The sequence below is a fragment of the Octopus bimaculoides genome, chromosome 4 (assembly GCF_001194135.2).
Source record: "Octopus bimaculoides isolate UCB-OBI-ISO-001 chromosome 4, ASM119413v2, whole genome shotgun sequence".
In the NCBI taxonomy this organism is placed as follows: domain Eukaryota; kingdom Metazoa; phylum Mollusca; class Cephalopoda; order Octopoda; family Octopodidae; genus Octopus; species Octopus bimaculoides.
This window is the reverse complement of record NC_068984.1, coordinates 105948257-105956096: the sequence shown is the minus strand read 5'-3', so window position 1 is coordinate 105956096 and position 7840 is coordinate 105948257. Positions and strand designations below refer to the sequence as shown.

Sequence of the window (7840 nt, the reverse complement as noted above, 5' to 3'; positions counted from 1 at the left end):
ATATGTGTGTATGTATATACATAAATATTCTTTTACATTCATTTATACATACACTGATAGATACCTCTATCCATACATACAAACAGACAGACAGACAAAATACAACTTGAGCTTTATGAATATTTAAAAATAAAAATTGTGATACTGAAAATCGAAAGTAATTGGTAATATATTCGTTACAATTGACTGAAAGAGAATCAAAGTGATCGATGTTGGCATGTTCATTGGTTTTCAATAATATAATTGACACAGGTGAAGTGAAGTGATTCTTATTCAGGCAAGCAACATTACTCAGTTTATTGAAAACTTACTGCCACACTACAAAATACGCTTCATAGTTATTACCATAATAACGAGGACTTCGTTCATCGAAACATTAACCCAATTATGTTGAAAAAGAGATCTTTTAAAGCTTCGTTGGTGTATCATATTTTATGAACATTAAAAGATCGACAGGCAAAGTCAGTTGAATTTACGTGTAAATGTTACGTGTAAAGTTGAAGTAACAGAAACATTTTATGATACCCAACAATACTTAAATCAGTTTAACCACTCAGTAGTTTAGTTACTGTGGAGGCGCAATGGCCCAGTGGTTAGGGCAGCGGACTTGCGGTCATAGGATCGCGGTTTCGATTCCCAGACCGGGTGTTGTGAGTGTTTATTGACCGAAAACACCTGAAGATCCACGAGGCTCCGGCAGGGGAAGGTGGCGAACCCTGCTGTACTCTTCCACCACAACTTTCTCTCACTCTTACTTCCTGTTTCTGTTGTGCCTGTAATTCAAAGGGTCAGCCTTGTCACACTGTGTCACGCTGAATATCCTCGAGAACTACGTTAAGGGTACACGTGTCTGTGGAGTGCTCAGCCACTTGCACGTTAATTTCACGAACAGGCTGTTCCGTTGATCGGATCAACTGGAACCCTCGACGTCGTAAGCGACGGAGTGCCAACAACAACAGTTTACTTAGTAAGTTTATTACTTGACATCTATAAATACATGGTTCAAATACTGTCAGTGTTCTTGTTGCTCTTTTGTCTTTCAAATGATTGCTTATGTTTATTGTTTACACTAGAGTATTACTCGTTATAAAGTCTGATAACATTGGAAGTATACTTTTGCTACCGTGGGGGATATCAGGAAATATGGCATTATACAATAAATTTATCATAATTTAACATATATCAAATTTCTTGGCACTTATACAAAATAATGAAATGAATACTAAGTTTTAAAAATATTCATTATTCTAAAATAAACTTAAGTTAAACAAATTTTTCATTTGTATATTTGTAGTAAACATATGTTTTTATTTTTCTAAATTTTATCATGATAATCAGCAAGCATGGCTGTGTTTACAAAGCTTGCTTTACAATCATGTATCTTGGGTTCAGTCCCACTGCACGGCAACTTGGGCAAGCCTCTATTACTATAACCCTAGGCCGACCAAAATTTATGAGTGGATTTGGTAGACAGAAACTGAAAGGAGTCCGTCATACATGTGTGTATGTGTGTGTGTTTCTTTTTTTGTATTTGTTCTCCGCCGCCGCTCGATTTACGTCCTTAGCGAATCCGTAGAAGAGATCTATAGAATAAGTACCATGCTCGAAAATTAATTACTGAGGTCGATTCTTTCGTCTAAAACCTTTTAAGGTGGTGTTCCAGCATGACCTCAGTCCAATGATTGAAAGAAGAATAAGTTAAATGATACTGCAAAATTTCATTAGAAATGCGTTTTTCAGAAATTTATAAGTAAACTCATGCTAATCCTCGTATGAAAGCTCATTCTTCCTCGCCCTCTATACACGGTAAAACATGACTGGAGAAACCAGAGATCTATCACAAGGTGTACTGAGACAACTGTTGATAATATGTCAATAGACATAAAGGTTTCGTGTTGTTAGACGGAGAATAGACCAATGTGAAGAGAAGATAAATGATTATTCAAGAACCAAAGAAGAGAAGGTATAATTTTTTATTGGAGGAGATAGTTGGTTTGTAAATACAGCAACTCATATATTACCTTTATCTTACATATTTATAGATGAACAAATTTTATAAACTGTATTACACAACGAAACAAAAACAAAGGAGAGCAATAGTTTGTTTTTAATTGTCAATTAATTGTGGCTTCCCTCTTAATAAGTGGACTGGAAAAGTTTAGCTACATGTATCTTAAGAGAAAACTTATTATCTCGCTTCTGTTGTCTTGGCTAGCGTTCATTTTTATCTGTATATATGTATATCATGCAAATACCTTAAGAGCAAGTAAGCCGATAGTCATAGAAGTACTTATCAAGGCCCATAACTTTGGATTAATTGTTATAACATATCTAGTCCAATATTATAGAAATTGAAAGGAAACATAATTCTGCTTTATATATTATTTCCTATTTTCATTAGAAAATATTACTTAGGGACAGGCTTTGATATGTTTCAAATTCTTGGTAGCCAAATTCGTTTTGATTTCTATCAAACTCCACTTTTAATTATAGCAATTAGTTTCCACCCCAAAATAATAGAGTAATAAAATGCTTAATGCATTCTTAATGCATTCTTAATGCATTCTTCAATAGAGAGTAGAACATCAACATTAAATATCGCCGTCAGATTCACTAGTAAACAACCCACAACGATTTTTTTGAGAATACATCTTACTGTCAGAAATCTTACTATTCCAGTGCAATCACCTACTATAATAGCTAGACAACACTTATTAGTAAGGTTCGTATTTAAAATAAATGGATTTATCAAATTCTGGTTTCGATTCCAACAGACTTATTTTAATTCATTTCTGTGAATTATTTTCTTCCGCATGAATGCCAACAACGCTTAAAACTCTTTTTAGTAGAGACAGCATTCATATCTAATGGTGTCTGAATGCTTTTCCTCCTCTTTTGTTCTAGGATAATCATTTATTTTCTCTTCCTGTTGGCCTACTTCTTTGCCTCTAGCACATAAAACATTATAAAGTATTGAGTAATTATCAATGGGTTTCAGCCAAAGCTACCTAACAACATAGTATGTATGTACACGCACGCGCGCGCGCGCACACACACACACACACACACACACACACACACAAACAAACACACATGTGCATATATATTGATACTTATACACACACACATATATTTATAAATGTATTTATGTATATGTGCGAAAATATATATATATATATATATGTAAGGAGAGAGAGAGCAACAAAGACAGAGACAGAGAGACAGACAGAGACAGACAGAGACAGATAGACAGACAGACAGATGTGCATAAATACATACCTGCATATTATAATTCTCTAATATCTCAGTTTGCTTTTTACTCCTCGAGACAAAACTGCAAGAAATAAAATTTCAATGAAATAATTTATTCATTTATTTGTTTATTTACATTTGTTCTACTTTCATTCATTCATTCAAATGAAGTTCGCCTGCTTTTAGCGTAAGCCATTTTCTACGTTATTTTATCATGTCTGTAGACAGAATCATATATAATACTAAATAATCAAGGATCAATCTGGTATCGAACTTTCCTTGCCTCTAGCGTTGTTGCACTATTTCCGGAATTCTTACGTCGATGTTCGTTTATTTATTTATTCCCATCTTATTTTTGTTTATATGTTTTGTTTATTCGTTTTATTTGATACGGAGCTCTGCATGCCAGTTGAAAAATCAATTCTTACGCATTACTTAAGTAATCGTTTGCGATATCAATTTACTTTACAATTTGTATCTCAAAAGATAAAAATTTGGAGACATATAATTACTTAGTCATTTTCTCAAGGTATTTGTCTCTAATTTGAAGCAACTGATGGTTGCAAGAATGTTGACATGTAATGCTGGCTGAATTTTATCAATATATAGTTTTGCTAATACGTAGAACATTGGTTTATTATAAGAATTCTAGCTTTCATCTTCTAAAACACATATGTCAACATTTATCCGTTCACGTTCGTATATTTGTATGTACAAATTTGCCTTGTATGTGTGTATGTACATCAATGAGTGCAAATATTTCCAAGTAACATATACATTGTATTGATTTTAGGAGCAAGTCGTATATGTTTACATGCTGGGTTAATAAAATTTGTAAGTTGCCATGTGCATGTTAAATACATTTTTCTAAATGTGGTGCATTTTATTAAGATGCTAATTGTTTGTTTAAAGTGCATATATTTCTATAATATATAAATATAAGATGCAAGTCAGTGCATGATATATACAATCTGTCAAGATTTTTGTAGAAGGTGAAGCATAGCTATATAATTGATTCAGTCTTCTGTGAGATCTGTCAAGTTGGTTAGATGTTTAGTCAGGTGTATAGAGTATATCTTAGCAACGTGCGCCTGTATGCGCACTATTATTCAATATGCACGTATGCATATGTTTTCCTGGGCGTGCAATACATTCCCATATTTTTCACATCAATCTACATGATATGCTACTACCAGTCGGAAGCAAATGAAACTGAACCTAAGGAAAATATCAAAATATGATTGCCACATGTCATGTTTCTTATGTATAAATGCACACATATGCATTTATCTCAGTAAATTTGTGTTTAGGCTCACGTGAGCAAAATTCGTTTAGAAAGGCATAAACACACTTAAAAAAGGCAATGCCTACGCTTATAGACAGGTATGTCAGTCAACGGCAGCTGACATTAAAGAAAAGTTATATAAACTTTCCGCCAAAATGTTTTTCGAAGTTTCGAGAAGTATTGCTCGTGGATTACAAAAAGTTGGCAAGTTGAACCCTCAAACAAAGCCATCACACTTTTCACATGTAAGAGGCTTTGCTCTGCGAGATGTGCTCTCACTTCCTTTTACTTGTCCTTGCATAACATGCACTGAATATATGCTCGACAAAGGTAATTATTCTTATGTTTTAATTCCTACATACATGCATATATACATGCAGACATTATTCTATATAATTATGTTTTCTTTTCAATTATATTTATGATATTAATGGATATAATAAACATGTTAACTAAACATTCTCTTTGTCCTCCACATTGTAAAGCTTTAAATGACACATACGTCCTCACAGAAATGGGGTGGGGTTAATATAATATAAATATACTTGTACATATATAACATACAAACAGTTTAATATAATAAATATCTGTAAACACACAATTTGTTGTGGTTATACTTGTCTAAAATTAAAGCCTCTTACTTTATTACCAATATTACTGATAAATTAAAGCGATGATGTTGAAATAATAAGTTACGTGGACTTAAACACACCAGCATCGGTTGTCAAGCGATGTTGGTGGGATAAACACAGACACACAAACATATACACACATATTTATATATATATACATATATACGACGGGTTTCTTTGAGTTTCCGTCTACCAAATCCACTCACAAGGCTTTGGTCGGCCCGAGGCTATAGTAGAAGACACCTTCTCAAGGTGCCACGCAGTGTGACTGAACCCGGAACCATGCGGTTGGTAAGCAAGCTATATATATATATGATATATATATATTATATATATTTTATCTATATTATATATATTTATTATATATTATATATATATTGTTTTATATATATAATATACATATATATATATTATATATATTTATATTGTATTTATATATATTATATATATATATGATATTATGTATATATATTATGTATATGTATTATATAAATGTATATTATATATATTATACATATATATCATATATACATATTATATATACATATTATATATCTTATATTATAGATATTATATATATATATATATTATATATGTTATATATATTATATTATATATGATGTATTATATATATATATTATATATATTTTATATATATTATATATACTTATTTTATATATCATATATAGTATATTATATATATGTACATATATATATTCATTTGTTATATATATATATATATATATATATATATATATATATATATATATATATATATATATATATATATATATATATATATACTTGCCAACTCACCCGTTCTTTGGACGGTTTAAGTTGCTTTGGTGGTATTTTCTTCACCAAATAATTGAACTACCGAGATTTATGAGTAGCACGGCAATCTATATTTCTGATTAACCTAAGAGCATAAAACCAAATTGAAGGCTGATTACTGCTGAGGTCGTTGCACTTTAATGATCATACATCACATAAGTTTGCAAGCGATGCGAAGCAGAGCTGCTGAAGTGTTTTGAGAGTAGATCACAGATAATGACAACAAAATATTGTTGTTTTAGATGAACGCGAAATTTCTTGTCAGAAACAATCACATAAATTTTGTATGGAAACGGAAGGAAGGTGTTGAAACTTCCGCTCGGCGAGTTTTTTATTCAACAGCAAAAGGAGCTATTTCTTCGGCGAAAAGTATGATTGTTACGTTTAAAATGGCAATATAATACCTACTTGAAAAAGTAGATCTAAAGAAATGTATTTACTACGTGCTTACGGTGTACGACCACTCTGAAACTGACTTCAGTTAACGAAAAATGAAGACATGAAGAGTTTGACTTCAGTTCACGAATACTGTTTTGAATGTTTAGCAGTTCGCAGTGAAAAGATGTCACCTTGTAAGGCAGACAAATAATAAATATTAAAAAAATTTTAAATAACTAAACAATACTCTGTAATGCAAATATACGACCATATAGATTAAAAAATTATGGAAAACCAAAACACAAAATCAAAAAATACCGATGCACATACAAAAAATAGAAAGTAATAATGCATAATTACAACATATAAATAAATAGTAAATAGAAAATGTGAAAACCACAAAAGAATTCTCTAATACGACCATACAGTAAAAAATTATGGAATACCCTATATGCTAAAAAATTATGCTCATACAACAAATTAGAGAAAAACCCGTGCAAACCACTGTTTTTCTCGGTTTGTCCACCTACGCGGAAGTTCTGGGGGAAATGTTATAGTGCATGACCATCCTTAGAACGTAAGTAATGTGCGTGTAAAGTTTAGTGGAAATCAGTTGAGAATTGTTCAAATGTATGCGTTAGCCAATATACACACACATACTGTGATTTATATACATTATATATACATATATCTAATTATATCACGGGAGATAGGGCGAGGAAAAACCGTGCTACAAAGCTTTTGAACAAACTCAAGCATCTCCTCCCATCGAACATGTTTTGGTTTTTCTCAGACGTGAAAAATTTCTGCCAGGATCAGATGGTGAACACCCAGAACAATCGTTGGCTTGCTGTGTCCCCAAAATATGTACCGAGAGTGATAAAAATCAAATACCCAGGCAACATCATGGTACTAGTGATGGCAACGTTATGACTCCATTCATCTTTCCACACAGCCTCAGACTCAACAAAGAGGCCAACGTCAAGTGTCTGGAGGAGGTAGTGCTGCCCTGGGGGAAGAGGATGGCTGCTGGAAGACCTGTCTGTCAACAAGCAAGAGAACCCAGTCATGGCTGTCAGACAGTTTCTGCGACTAGAACATCTGGTCACTTAAGTCCCCAGACTGCAACACACTTCATTACTATGTGTGGAACACAGTTGAGTGAGAGACCAAAAAATTCCTCGTATCACCAAAGATGGATCGAAGGCATGGATTATGGCAGCATTCATCAATTTAAACAGGAAGATCGTCCAGAAGAGTTGCAGAAGGTTCCGTTTGGAGGCCATAGTTGAAGCCAATAGCGATTTTATTGAATAAATTTACTCCTTAGTATTTCAAGATATTTTTATGTAATTTTGGTAAATATATGTTAAAATAAGATGTCAGTGTTTTCATTTTTGCGTAATTTAGACGAGAATTTATTCTCTGCGCGCTCTCTCTCTCTCTCTCGATATATACA

General features: G+C 32.6%; 1 protein-coding gene across 5 annotated transcripts in view; it reads right to left on the bottom strand.

The window, feature by feature from the left end:
* Positions 1 to 7840, bottom strand: part of LOC106877704 (nociceptin receptor) — a 170168-nt gene that overhangs the window by 55224 nt on the left and 107104 nt on the right. For 4 of the 5 annotated variants that reach the window (XM_052967350.1, XM_052967347.1, XM_052967346.1 and 1 more), the window contains one exon: positions 3280 to 3334. The exons of the other annotated variant lie outside the window; for it this stretch is intronic. The gene's annotated coding sequence lies outside the window, so the exon portion shown is untranslated. The remainder of the gene's footprint in view (positions 1 to 3279; positions 3335 to 7840) is intronic. 5 annotated transcript variants of the gene reach the window in all.